This window comes from Rhododendron vialii, chromosome 6a, assembly GCF_030253575.1.
Source record: "Rhododendron vialii isolate Sample 1 chromosome 6a, ASM3025357v1".
NCBI classification, from domain to species: Eukaryota; Viridiplantae; Streptophyta; class Magnoliopsida; order Ericales; family Ericaceae; genus Rhododendron; species Rhododendron vialii.
The window spans coordinates 9,138,804-9,154,090 of NC_080562.1; the positions used below are offsets into that span (position 1 = coordinate 9,138,804).

At 38.8% G+C, this 15,287-nt stretch overlaps 1 pseudogene; it reads left to right on the plus strand.

Annotated features, from left to right (window-relative positions):
- The first annotated feature begins 6,339 nt into the window (after positions 1-6,339).
- LOC131328361 (probable metal-nicotianamine transporter YSL6) lies at positions 6,340-13,097 on the plus strand (annotated as a pseudogene).
- Positions 13,098-15,287: the final 2,190 nt, after the last annotated feature.

Genomic DNA, 15,287 nt, shown 5'->3' on the forward strand with positions numbered 1-15,287 from the left:
ATGTATTTTTAGGTGCTTATCAAGCCCTGTAGTGGGCTCACACTGTGATCTATGCACAAAATCTATACAGTTAAACTTTCTGTTGAGTAAACTCACATTCATGATAGTAGTGTAATTAAGTTAAAGAGGGTGGACAGTTTACTCAAAAGCGATAACCTCAACCCTTCAATTGAATCTTAGTCCTTCTAAGGGGCTGTTTGGGAGGCTATATTTCCCATTCCCATTTTTAACTTTTCAGCTTTTGGGTGTTCAGGGGCAGAGCCGTCCCTGAGCTAAAGTAAGTTGTGGGCCTCCAAAAAATTCTAAATTGTAAAAGCACCTCCTATATTTTTATCCCTTATTATAGTCCAATAAAAGATGCCATATTTTTAATTTTCGCTTGAAGCCTCCGAAAAGTAATGACAGGCTCTATAAGGGGGAGACAAGCCAAAGCCCAACCTCAAAAAATGCATTTGCAAATTTGACGAAAGGAGAGCAACAGCTACAAGGACCTTTGGAGGTCCTTTTCCCATTCTCTCTTTTTTGCCTTTTGTCTTTTTTTCTTATCTTGTACTATTCGAAGATCCAAATGTCCTTTCATTTTCTCTCTGATAATAACAAACCCATCACTGTACAAAAATGGGATGTGGACATGTGGCTGAAGTGTTGGGAATTTTTCTTCTTCTTCTTTTTTTCTTTTAATGATTTTTCTAAAAAATAATATATAATTCGATGGTGACTTGATTCAAGTCCATACAGTATTCCTGAGTTCAAATCACAGTTGTAGCAATTTTCCTTTAACGAGTCTCTCTTTCTTTCTTTTTTTTTTTGTTGTGTTTATTTGTCAAAAAATAACATCTACGCAATTTTAGAGCTACTATGTGGTGAACCTGAGTCAAGGCAACAATATAAGCCACTAGACCCAAAACCATTTACTATGAGCAACATGGACTGAAATGATTATGTACATAAATAATTCTATCATAGTTGATTAATTGTAAAAAATGTGTAGGGCCCCGCTCCCCGATTCCACCTAGGGCAGCCGACAAAATTCCGTTTGGACTGACGCTTTTTAAGTTTTAATTGATGGGGTCAAGGAGTCTTCTTTTTTAACGCACGATGAAAACAAAACCATAAACAAATTAAAGTCCGTAATGTGCAATCGATCACTTTCTGCATCTAAGAAAACAACTAAACCCCATTAGATTTTATAACTTTGAATTCTAATCATCCGACAAAAAGAAAGGGAGAGGAGAAGCACATAAGAACACAGAAGATTTCATGATCTCTGAAAATTTCCTAGCTTTTGATTTGTCTCGATTGTTTTAAGTCTTTGACCGGCTTTCAAATCCAGAGATGTATTATATGATGTCCAGTTTTCAGCTTCCGATCGATATGGCACCATAGCGTTACTGATCTCTAGCTTCTCTACTTTTTGGATTCTAGTGGTTTTTCCTCTTCTTTTCATTTTTTGGGTAAAGAAAGAAAGGAACATTTAAATTGAACTTGTCACAGTCCTTTGGGTATAATTGATACCACTTCATTATCATTAGATAAGTGAGAAGAGATAAAAGAGGGCAGAACATTAAGATAAATTAATCCCTAGATTGAAAAGTTAGATGATTGGGATATCTATAGGTGTTCGATCCAATCATTTAACTTCTCATTATCTTAAAATCTAAATGAAAAGTTAGATATTTGAATCAAGCACCTATATTATTGGATTAAGCTGCTTTTTGGAAGGCTCTTTGAAAAAATATTTTACATTTAATGAACAGCTCGGAAGCCTCGGATCGTTTGTGTGAGCCCTGTATTGGGCCTCACACCGTGATCTATGCACAAAATCTATACAGTTAGACTTTCTGTCGAGTAAACTCACATTCATGATAGTAGTGTAATTAAGTTAAAGAAGGTGGACAGTTTACTCAATAGCGATAAACTAAATCTCAACCCTTCAATTGAATCTTAGTCCTTCTAGGGGCTGTTTGGGAGGCTATTTTTTCATTTTCCTTTTCCATTTTCAACTTTTGGGGGGGGGGGGGGGGGGGGGGGGGGGGGGGGGAAGCCAAAACCCATCCTCCAAAAATGCATTTGCAAATTTGATGAAAGGAGAGCAACAGCTACAAGGACCTCTGGAGGTCCTTTTCCCATTCTCCCTTTTTGGCCTCTTGTCTTTTTTTCTTATCTTACACTATTCAAAAGATCCAAATGTCCTTTCATTTTCTGATAATAACAGACCCATCGCTGGACAAAAATGGGAAGTAGACATGTGGCTGAGGTGTTGGGAATTCTTCTTCTTCTTCTTCAGTTGCTACTATTTATTTTCCACTAATGATGGTTTGTACTCCTTTTTTTATTTTTTTGGTCCTTTGTATATTTTGAGCGAATAGTTAGCTCTTCTAATGATTTTTTTAAAATAATATATAATTCGATGGTGACTTGATTCAAGTCCATACAGTATGCTTGAATTCAAATCACAGTTGTAGCAATTTTCCTTTAACGAGTCTTTTTTTTTTGGTGTTTATTTGTCAAAAAATAACATCTACGCAATTTTAGAGCTACTATGTGGTGAACCTGAGTCAAGGCAACAATGTAAGCCACGAGACCCAAAACCATTTACTATGAGCAACATGGACTGAAATGATTATGTACATAAATAATTCTATCATAGTTGATTAATTGTAAAAAAATGTGTAGGGCCCCGCTCCACGATTCCACCCCGGGCCTCCGAATATCTTGCGTCAGCCCTGCAGCTACGGAGTGATTGGAGCTATTCCATGCATGTGAAGATGTTAAGAATAACCCATGCTTTTCAGTTTTATTTTTTAGTTTTGGTAACTCAAGTGTTCGGGTCAGCATTCCTTTCGACCAATTTTAAGAGAACAATCATACCGTTCATTGTGGGGTTCCAAATTAATATTGCTGGCAAAGTCCCGTATGGATTGATCAGGGTCGGCCATGGGGTAAGCCTCGCAAGCGGGCTGGCTCGGGCTACCCCCGGCAAGGGGCAACAAAAAAAAAAATTTGTATGTATAAAAAAAAAATAGAAATTCAGCAAAAAATATATTTAGGGGCATCATCCAAAAAATTTTGTACAAATTTTTAAAAAAAAGTAAATATGTAGGGTTTCCTCCCACTTAAAAAAATTATGATACTTAAGAAAATTAGGAGAGCAAAGAGAGGTTTTCTATGCCTGGAATAAATTACAAATAAAAAAATTAGGAGGGAAAATTATTAAGAAAGAAAATTAGGAGGGCTATCAGATAAGAAAAAAAAAAAAGGGGACACTATAGCCAAAACGAGAAGGGACGGGATTGTGTGAAACCCTTACTCTGATTTGCCCCTAAATTTACCTAGTGTAAACCCTTACTCTAATTCTGTAAAGAAGTTAAGAACAATGCCGAACGCCAACGCCGGATTGTGCAAAGCTGTTTGCTTTGTTTTGATCAAGACTCAAGAGCATATTCAAGCCCAAGGTTCTCTCTCTACTCTCTAATCTTTCAAGACCAGACTTTTTATTTCTCTTTCTTGGTAAGTGAACTTCTTATTTTTTTTATTTGGTTAGTGGAACAAAAAAAATTAGTATAGTTGGTGGTAGTGGACTAAAGTGGAGCATAATAAATTCATAAGAAAAAATAAGTATGAAATCTAATTCATTTCATACACGCACACAACTTTGTTTTGAACCGGTATTTGCAAAAAAAAAGAAAAAGAAAAGAAGAGTTGTTCAAAGAAAGAAGCAATTTGATGAGAATGTGGGAGATGATGCCAATAAAAGTCTATCACCGGAAGATCGTTTAAAATTTTCTTATTTCCTCAACGTCATAGATCAAGCTCTTGCATCACTTAAGGACCGGTTTGAGCAATTTGAACTTTATGAAGCAATCGTTGGATTTTTGTTTAACGTGAAATTCAAGAGTGTTGTTGAAGAGCAATTGATGGAGCATTGCACCAAACTTTCTTGGAATACAATCAACATGTTGATATTCACGGAAAGAAGTTATTCCAAAAACTTAGACATTTGAAAACAATATTGCCGGGATAAGTAACAAAATCGATCGACATCCTTGATAAATAAGGTCTTATTGGAAAGATGGCGGTTTCCAAATGGTTTGGGTTGCTTATCGGATTTTGTTGACTATTTCGATCATAGTTGCTTTGGCTGAGAGGAATTTTTCGAAGTTGAAGTTGATAAAAACTTATTTTTAGACTATCATGTCACATGAGAGATTAAGTGGATTGACTTTGATATCAATTGAAAATAAGTACTTGGATAAGTTAAAGTATGATGATCTAGTAATTGAAGAATTTGCTTCAAAAAATGCAAGGAGAATTTATTTTCTTTGAATAGAATCGTGTTAATTATAAAGCACTATACCCGGGTGATGTAATTCGAGCTAAATGGACAATATAGTCTTGTTTTTGTTCTTTTTTTTTTTTGCTTGTATGTCCGTTTTTTTTAAAAAAACTTAACACTAGTGGGCAACCAAGCGGAAAGTTGGACTTGGGCAACCCAAATGTCGGGACCAGCACGATTGATGCTTTTTAAGTTTTATTATAAGTGATGGAGTCAAGGAGTCTTACTTCTTCTTTTAACGCACGATGAAAACAATACTGTAAACAAATCAAAATCCTTTTAATGTGAAATCGATCACTTTCTGCATCTAAGAAAACCACTGGACTTTTCATATCCACTAAACCCCACTAGATCTTATAACTCTGACTTTTAATCATCCGACAAAAAGATATGGAGAGAAAAAAAGCAAAAAAGAACACATGCAGAAGATTCCATGATCTCTGAAAATTTTCTTAGCTTTTGATTTGTCTCAATCGATTGTTTCAAGTCTTTGATCAGCTTTCAAATCCAGAGGTGTATTATTTGATGCCCAGTTTTCAGCTTCCGATATTCGCCTTAGCGTTACTACTGATCTCTGGCTAGCTCCTCTGTTTTCTAAATCCAAAAAGCCAAAACCTCAAGGACCAAAATGCAAAAAGCCAAAAAGAGGAGGCTCCTAAACATCCCTAACATCTTTTGTTTGTATGGGGTCCACCCCATTCTGGTTCGAGTTAAATTCACTTTCCTCAAGTTCTCCTTTCCGGATCCCACCTTTTCAAACACAAGTAAACTAGCAATGAACTCGTGATATGCACGGCTAAATACATGTACAATATGAAACAAAAGTTTCGCCTTGTTGAGCACCCCTTTCTTGTTTTGTTTGGATTGTTTGGTTGGTTTGCCGTTTGCGCCCGCAAGGTTGTACTATCGTTTTATTAATGAAGTTTTTCCATATCTCAAAAAAAGTTACGATCAGCAAACAAACACAACTGTTACTTTACATATGTATAGAGAATAAATTCTTTACACCGTCGGTGTAAACATTTGTTTCCTCCAAATCAATTGCATTGCGACCCCCTCCTTGAGAGAAATAAAGGGCCAAAGCATTGCAACTTTTGTTAAAAACAGTATCACGGAGTACTCTTACGCTTCTGCCATTCCATTTCAGTTACTCTTTATTGTTCTAGTTTGGATGAAGAGCTTTGCAATACATCTTCTACCGAAGAAATACGGTGACATAATTGCCCAAAAAACTGAATCATGTCCCCATCGATAGCTCAATCCTGTGACTTTAAAATGTTGATGAAGAGAATCTAATACGAATATGAGAAGGTTTTGATAACTGAAACTTTTTTTTTTTCCCTTTTGGAAATGATTCTCTAGCTCCATAAATGATGGATGATATATGTATGCATTTTTGAATTTCAATTATGATTGTCAATATCTTATTTATTAAGAAATGTCTCTAAAGTTTAGTGAATTAATGATTCGCGACCTTGCGGGCTCTCCTCACGAAAGTCATCCAGCAATACTATATAGTATATATTTTGAGAGCCAAGATCAAGGGTCCCACCTACGGATCTGCGATCTACTATGCGGCGAGGGCTTTGATTTCCACCGGATTGATTTCTCACCGGAGCCTTTCGGATTTCTTCATTGTTGGGGCTTTCCCTCCTTGAGGTAGGATTCTTGCTAATGGTGTGTGTGTATTTCCATGATTTGAAGGTTTACCCCAAACTTTTTAAAACTTTATATGTGAAACTTGTGTTGGTTGTGTTCATTATTTGAACTAGTTCCACCGCATCCAACTTTTCTTTTTGTTTGTTTTCCAGAAAAATCTGGTTTTAGAAATCTGTTCTTGTACTCGTATTGCTCTTTAATTCTCTCTATTTTCTGTCTACAATTGCTGTTTTATGTTTATGTAAAAAGTTCAACTCTGGGAAAAATTTAGTTTGGGAATCACTTATGCACGTTCAGGTCTTGAGCCCTGCGTTTAGAAGAGAAGGTTCTTCGGGGGAGATAAGATGGCCACTGAAATTAGTATAGAAGATTCGAGTCGGATGCCGCTTCTAGACAAGTCCTCCAAGGATGTACAAGTTGAGCAAATACTGCCATGGAAGCAGCAACTTACGTTGAGGGGGTTATTTATCAGTGCCTTAACTAGGCACTGTCTTTTCTCTTATGGTACACGTACATCGGCTGAATCTTACCACTGGTGCTGTCCCCTCTTTGTGTGCGCCGGCTGCACTTCTGGCTTTCTACCTCATCAAGCTTTGGAATCAGCTGATGTCCAAATTACGGCTTCCAGTTGCGCCCTTGACTTAGACAAGAGAACACTGTGATCCAGACCTGCATTGTTGCGTGCTTCAGCTTCGCTTACAGTGGTAAAATTATCCTTCACTTTGCTTTCACGGTTTAGTAGGAAAGAGGAAAAAGAAGAAAAAACAAAAAAGGAAATGTTGCCAAATTCGTTTCATCGTATTTTCAACGAGGCGGTTCCGGGAACACCTAAAAAAACACCCCAAAGTTTTTGATCTAATTTTGATGATCCGAGTCACTCAATGTGATCAGAATGTGATTTTAAGGGTATCTCGTGAGAAATCAGAAAAAAAAAAGACTAGGAAGGGCTTCATCCGAACAGTTTTTTTATTGAATGGTTCAATAAAAAACTGCTCAAATCAAGCCCTTTCCGGTAAATTTTTTTGCCGATTTCTTCCGGATACCCTTAAAATCACGTTTTGAACATATTGAACGGCCCAGATCATTAAAATTTAATCAGAAACTATGAGATTGAGATTTGGGGTGTTTTTTAGATGTTTTTTTAGGTATTCTTTGAAACGTCCCAATTTTCAAAATCGCTGATTTTATTGTTGATTTTATCACAGTTACGATTTAATTTTATTTGATTGAGCACCAAAAAGAAAAAAAATTCAAGGATACCGAGTCAGGTTTTGGACACATCATAACCGGATACAACAAAACAAGGAATGCAAAGCTGACGGAGGAACAAAACTCTAGAACTGAAAACAGGATGAACAAACCGGAGACCAAGCAAACTCCAGGCCATGGGTGCACATTCTGTCCTTTTAACATGGTCAATTGCCAAGGAGATGCATGTCACCGTATCCTTAACATATGAATTGGATGAATCTAATCCTCAGATAACGCCCACACCCGGCACCAGTGGCGGACCTAGGAATTTGACATAGTGGGAGCACCAATTTTTTTTGTAACCGTAATATACGAGTTACAGTTAAGCACATTTACTCCAAAATAATTTTAGCATTCATGATAAATTAACAATTTAAAGTATATATGTATTTTAATAATTAGCTACTCGGGCAAATTTGCGCACCTTAACTAAATGCATTAAAACAACATTATCACATGTTCATCATATATTTTTCTATTACTAACTCTACTATTACAGTTTTGGAGCAAAAAGTATACAAATGCAATGTGGGGGTAGACTCAAACCCACGAATAATATAAAAAACAAGGTATGCACTACTATTTTCAGCCTTTTGGAAAAAAAAAACACACACACATTACCTTTTTCTATTGCCTTTTAGGAAAAAAAACACACACACACACAATGCCTTTTGGGAAAAGGCAAAAAATACTTGCAGGAGCGTCTTGAACCCACCGCCTCTTGCTTAAAAGAAGAGAACTTTACCAGTGCACCAACCAACAAGTACTTACACACATTCAACATAAATAATATATATAAAAAACCGCAAAAAAAATTAAATTTAAAGGGCATGGGGGCACGTGAGCCCAAGTGCCCTATGGTGGGACCGCCCCTGCCGGCACTCATACCCGAGCTAATATGACAGGTAGGGTTGTGGTTCTGGTGCACTTTCTCTATCCCTCTCTCACCATCCTGCATCATGTGTTCTCTTTCCGTGTTGTGTTTGGGGTTGAAGATAGCTCGGGATTTACAGGTTACAAATCCATTTGCTGTGCTCAGCTTTTTGTTGAATTGATGATATACAAAGTCGGTCTAATAGATGTAATGTGATTCCTAAAGTATGCGAGTACATAATGAAAATTTGTCCCTCTAAGATGCACCTTCAAGGGGAGGGAACATATCAAACTAGCTACATTGCTTAGAACAGTTCTGTAAAAAATATTTGTTCTCATTCTCAAACATGCGATTTTTTGTAACTGCTGTGGATCTCTTGCAAAACATTGAACAGTTTGTTGAACAAGAGAATTTCTTCGTCTTGGTGTAAGACACATCAGATCAGCTTACTTTCAAAAGTTTGACAGGGGGATTTGGCACAAATTTGGATGCGATGGACGAGAACACATACCGACTGGTTGGTGTGGACTATCCCGGAAACCGTGCAGAAGATGTGATAAACCCTTCTTTGGGATGGATGATTGGCTTCTTGACTTTTATCAGTTTCCTCGGGATATTTTGCCTTGTTCCCTTGCGCAAGTTTCTTTTTCATTTGCTTGTTTTCTTGGAAACCATTTTTATCCTACCATTGATGACACTTACCTCACAGTAAAATGTTGACTGATCTAACTATCCCACCTTTTGGATTCTATTTCAGTTTATGATTATGAACGATCGCCTCTCATACCCCATTGGGACAGCAACGGCGATGCTGATTAATGGTTTTCACACTACTGCGGGGACTGAGCTTGCTGGGTGGGACACAAATTAGAACTATACTATATCATTGAACTTGTTTTCTTTGTTTGTTTTAAAAATATTTGAAGTCACAATTTGCTGCCTTCTGTTACATTTTCATCTTCTATTTTTTTCCCCTCAGTGAGCAAACTTGGTGTCTTGGGAAATGCCTGAGTATAAGCTTTTGTTGGAGCTGCTTCAAATGGTTTTTCAGTGGCACTGAAGGAGGATGTGGATTTGATAATTTTCCTATTTTCGGCTGGACACTTTAATTACGAGAAAACGTAAGACTCTCACTTGAAACTGTTCTGGTGACTATTATGTTTGACCTTCAAATAATTGTTTCGCAGGTTTTCTTTCGATTTCTGTTTAAGTGAAAAATCTGTTGCGGTCTGGTTTGTCCACATTTAGTGAATTGCTCAATGCTTCTTGGAGCAATTATGTCATGGGGTTTTCTTTTTCCCTTCATCTCCAACCATGCCGGCAATTGGTATCCCACTGGCCTAGGAACCAGCGATCTTAAAGGCTTTGGTGGATCCATAAGGTAATGTCAATCATTATTATGTTAATAATATAGATAGATGCATCTTGAACTCCTAGTTCAAGGCAATTTCTAGGGGTGATTTCGGGTCGGGTAGGGGTGAGATTAATTCTCGAAACCAATTCGATTCAGCGTAAATATTTCTCGGACCAATCCCGATCGGTGTTGGAGTTCAGTTCGGTTCGGGGTGGGGTCAGTCCATTTGGGGATTTTGGTCCACCTGAAATGGGCCTTAATTGGGCCCATTTGTAAAACATGACAGTGGGCCAATGCGCCTAAACCCATACCCATTCCAATGGCCCAAACCATTCTCTCCCAACTTTACAGCGGGCCAAATGGCCAAATGGCCCAAAAGGCCAAACCCAGATTCAACAAGATATAGGGATGGGAGTTAGGGATCGGGTTTGTGTGGACGGTATAGATTAAACACAAAATAAATTAACGATCAAGATTAATGCGAATTATATAAACATATGTAAAATATACATAGTCGGTTCAGTTTGCTTTAATTTCGGTTCGGTTCGGTTCGGTCTTATTTCATTCGGTCGGTCAATAATACTAGAAAGCTGAGAGACGGAACCAAAATTGGTTCGGTCCGGTTCGATCCATCCAAAACCGGAAAAATTCCACTGTTACCCTGACCGAAAACCGAATCGATCGATCGATTTTTTCATTTTTTTTCGGTCCATTGATTTTGTAACACCCCAACAATTTCTATCGTGTCAAATACAGTCATTTATGGCATAAGGAAAAAAAGTATGCCCAGTTGGTATCCATTAATGGTGCTTTGGAAGGTTGGCATGAGTGCGGACTAAATCTTTGGCATTGAACGCACCAAGTGGCTATCTTTAGACTTGAACCCACGACCTAGATGTTAAGTGCATAAATATGCTTGCAATTAAATTTTTTAGATGAAATAACGAAAGAATCCGAGAGAAACTCGAACATAAAAAATAGAATGAAAATGGTGGTTTTCTTTCTTGGACAGTTTTTAAGTCTTTTTGGATCCCGGATAGCATCTCTCTCTCTCTCTCTCTCTCCGTTTTTGGAAACAAAGAAAATGAAATGCAGATACAAAGAAGAGTCTCTTCCATGACAACTCTCTAGGCTTTGTTTGGAATTGAGGGAAAGTGATGGAAAATGAGGGAAATAAAATGAGAGGGAAATTGGGAAGAAAATTTTACTATTCACAAAATTAGAATTCTTTATTTTCTCTCTTCTTTCTTTCCAATCGTTTAGATTGGAGGAAAAAAATTTAACTATCCTTTATTTTTTCTCACTTTCCCTAAGTTCCAAACAGAGCCCATGATTGACGATTCGACTCTTCCAGCAGAGTCGGGAGGAGTCGTCTCAAAATCCCAGGTATTGAAGATTGCAATCAATTAACCACAAGAACTCCATCCAACGCCAAAAATCACTCCAAGTAATTCATATGATGTACATAAAGGCACGATAGATGTATGAAGTGGTTTGTATAGGTTTTTTTTTTTTTGTGTTCTCTCTAATTTGAAATAATAGTAAGAGCAAAAAATATACAACTGTAGACATCCAAAGCCAAAAATCACTCCAAATAATCCATATAATGCACATTCAGGCATAATAGATGTATGAAGCGATTTGTTTTTTGTTTTTTTGTTTTTGGCTCTTTTTAATAATAATAGGAAGAGCGAAAAATATACTACAATAGAATTGTAAGCCCTTCCTTTTCTGAGAAGATCATGAGTTTCCAAAGACGGATTAAAAAAAAAAAAAAGACTTTGTAAATCCATAATGTATCATGTATGTTTTGTTATTATTGAAGTTAAAGCACTTAAACATTGGTGCTAGCAATTGGTATTTTCTGCATGTCCATCCATATAATTATACAGACAATCAGAAGCCCATTTTATACCCTTCACTTCTACCGTCTCCCATTGCTGTATAATGTGCTACCCCTCTCTTTCTGCAGACTTTCATAGCCACGTCCCTTATCTTTGGTGATGGTCTTTACAATTTGGTTAAGGTATTTGCAATATTGATTTGGCAAGCAATTGTGTGCCTGCGGCCCTGATCAAACTTGCATTCCTGTCAAAGAAGACTTTGTAGGTAAAGTATTAGTGAAGATTTGAAACTGCGTTTTTCAGTGAGCGTATTTCAAACTTTTAGCCGTATTCTATTTTCTGAATGCTCATGTCTCTCAGCTAGACTCGGGTAAAGGTATCGGGTGTCGGGTGTATCTTAGGATTGGACCCGTGAAATCTGTTATTGATAGGTAAGTGGAAAGGGATCATATACGGTGTTAAAATTGTATGCATTTATAGTGGTTATGCAATAAAATAGGCATAAGAAGACAATTTTAAATAGTACATCGCAATTGCTCAATGGGAAGTATCAAACATATCCCACACCCTTGTCCAGGTATCCATTGTCCAAATTAATGCATCTTCTTTTTTGAATTCTATTTAGTATAAAAGTACTCGAAAGCTCTTCAATGGTAGTTCAATGTGAAGAGAACTAGAAGGAACATTCAACGGCATTTGTGTAACTTTATATTACAACTACGAAAGAGGAGTGTATTCGGTTAAAATGAGACTGTCAAAATCATTTCCAAAAAACGTATGAATTAGTATGCGAAGACTACACTGTCATGTGCCATTCGATTTGCTGTTGCAGCCTTGCAGGTGGCGGGAGTTCCACATTTCTAACGGAGCAAGGGGAAAGGGACAAGATTTTTCTTACAGACGAGATACCCTTCTGGTTTGCTGCTTCTGGGTATGTTATATTGGCTGTAACGTCATCGATCATAATTCCAGCCTTCTTTCCTTCCCTAAGTTGGTACTTGGTGCTCTTTTTGTACATCATTGCTCCTGCTCTCGCCTTCTGCAACTCTTATGGTACTGGTCTTACTGATACGGGCTTGGCTTCCATCTATGGGAAAATTGGGATTCTCATTGTTGGTTCATTTGTTGGTAGTAGTAATGGTGGGGTCATAGCTGGGCTTGCAGCCTGTGGAATACTGTCATCTAGTGTTGCCGCTGCTGCCAACCTCATGCAGGACTTCAAGACAGGCCATCTCACTCTACATCTTCCAAGTCAATGTTTGTCAGCCAGCTCGTCGGGATGGCCATGGGTTCTGTCATCGGCCCGCTAACGTTTTGGTTGTTTTGGAGTTGTTTCGATCTTGGGTCCCCAGACGGTCTCTACTCATTGCCGTATGCTGTAATCTACAGGGAAATGGCCATCGTAGGAGTGGAAGGCTTCACTGGGCTGCCAAAATATTGCCTTTCGTTCACAGTTGGTTTCCTTTTGTTAGCACTGGCTCTTAATCTTATAAGGGACCTTGCTCCAGGAAAAATCTCCCATTATATTCCTATTCCTACGGCAATGGCAATCCCTTGTTTTGTTGGATCGCACTTTGCCATTGACATGTTTGTTGGGACAATGGTGCGATTTGTATGGGAGAAAAGGAACAAGGAGAGTGCGAGGAAATATGGAATTGCAATGGCTGCAGGCTTCATGAGTGGCGATGGTCTCTGGACATTGCCGTCGGCCATTCTTTCTATCTTGAAGGTTGATCCCCCATATGCATGTATTTTAAGGCTTCCATCTCAACCAAATAGTAGGCGCCATAGGGGAACACCAGGTGTATTATACCAAGGTGTTCTATTTATATGTAGGATTCAGTAGCCTAATGGGAGGAGTTTAAAAGCATACCCAATGGGATTCAGAATAGTAGGTGGATCAGTAGTGTTACATCCACATTGGCTGTCTGGAGCAATAGAAGGTTTGTGCTTGATGTGACGCGGAGGATGACATTTGAGACTGTAGCATGTTGAAAAATTGGCTGCTGCAATTCTAAACTGTTGGCGAAATCTCCACCAAATCTGAAACACGCTCCGAGTCACGACTATGTCGCTTTCCTAAAGACAGTATTTGCCCCCACCAGATGGTATGCAAAGGGTAACAACAAATCTGCCTTCAAGATAAATCGAAATCCGAACTCGAAGTTCTTTCCATTTGCGTTTGCACTAACAAAACGGACAGAATACCTGCTGAACGGAAATGAGAACCGAGAACCATTGCGTTCTGTTTTCTGCAGCAAAACAGAATGCAGAATGAATGCTTGGAAGTATAGAGAGAGATGTGGAATTTCGGATTTTGTGTGTATATAAATGAGCACTGGATTCTGCTAAGTAGTGGTCTATTTATAGGCCACTACGCACCCATTGAGAATGGGTATGCACCCGATCTAATCTGACCGTTGGATCAGATCCTATGGTCCAGATCGATCAGTCACACATAGTCACACCGAACTGGTGTGCTGTTTCACTCACACCCAATCGGATTTGATCCAATCCGTTGGATCGAGCCCATTCGCGGCCGACGGCTAAGATCGCAACTCTACGAACCAACGCACCCGTAGGCTCGAGTTACACCCGATCGGAACCGCTCCGTGTGACTCACTTGCCACGCGTGTGACACGCAGCATCCACGTCAGCGTCACCTTACTGCCAACTCGCAATAAGAAATGGCGCCAATAAGGCGCGCCTAGCGCTGACGTGCTAAGTGCAAAGTGCGCCGCTAAAGCGCCACAATGCACCACAACCCACGCCACACAGCCCACGCCGCACTTGCGCGTGCGTGTGTGAGTGTGTACCGGCTCAGCCCACTAGATCATTAGTTACTTACATTAGGAATGTTTCCTAATCTATACCACTCCAACATCTCTCAGCTAACCAATGTGGGACAAAGCTCACAAAGAGGAAAACAAGCATTCTAAGGAAACAAATGAAATTTACAAAACCAAAACCAACGACTCTTTTATTTTGAAAATCTCTAACAATCCCCCACCATTTTCGAAATACAGATGAATTATTCTCGATTCTTATTACAAGGTTTATGCATACATAAATAGTGTCTTGCGAATTCAACTATTCACTTAGTGAAAACATATCAAAGCTGGTCAGGGCAGCATAGTAGACGTGTCTTTGAACTAGTTGTCCTCTGTCGACCAACCGGACGTGTCTCACACATAATCCTCCAAATAATGCAGATATCCCAATCGGTTGACCCGTGAACTGGCCATGGGTCTTTTATCTTGATTTCATGAACGCTCTAAGGTCTAGCCCCTGTGACCTATAGGAAGCGGCACCACCTCCACATTCTCATAGGTAGATCGCTATCCGTGCTCCTATAACATTAGCACAAAACAATCTATTAAGAACTAAGTAGTTCAACCTCCTTTGTATTCACATTATAGGTACAAAACACTTTACCTTAAAATGTGTAAAATAGCTTTAAAGTGTTTTCAATCACGACATATGGTGTAGTTTCTCATTGAACTCAAGAGATTGAGAGTATCAACCGGTTGAGTTGAGTTTCCACCAGGAGTGATTAAGCTAATTGGGCAAAAGTCCCATTCCCCTTGATGTTTTCAACACCAAATCCCTTGCAAGGCCATTCGTAAAAGGATCCGTCAAGTTTTGACTTGACTTAACAAAATCGATGGTTAACACCCCATCAACAATCAATTGTCTCACATAGCTATGTCTTAGTCCAATATGCCTGGACTTTCCATTATACACTTGGTTATACGTTCGCGACAACGTAGCTTGACTATCACAATGCAGCGATACAGGTGGCATAGGCTTAGGCCACACTGGAATTTCCAGCAACAGATTTCTCAGCCATTCTGCCTCCTTACTACCAGAAGCTAATGCTACAAACTCGGCTGCCATGGTTGAGTCTGTTATCAACGTTTGCTTCTTAGATCCCCAGGAGATTGACCCTCCACCAAGTGTAAACACCCA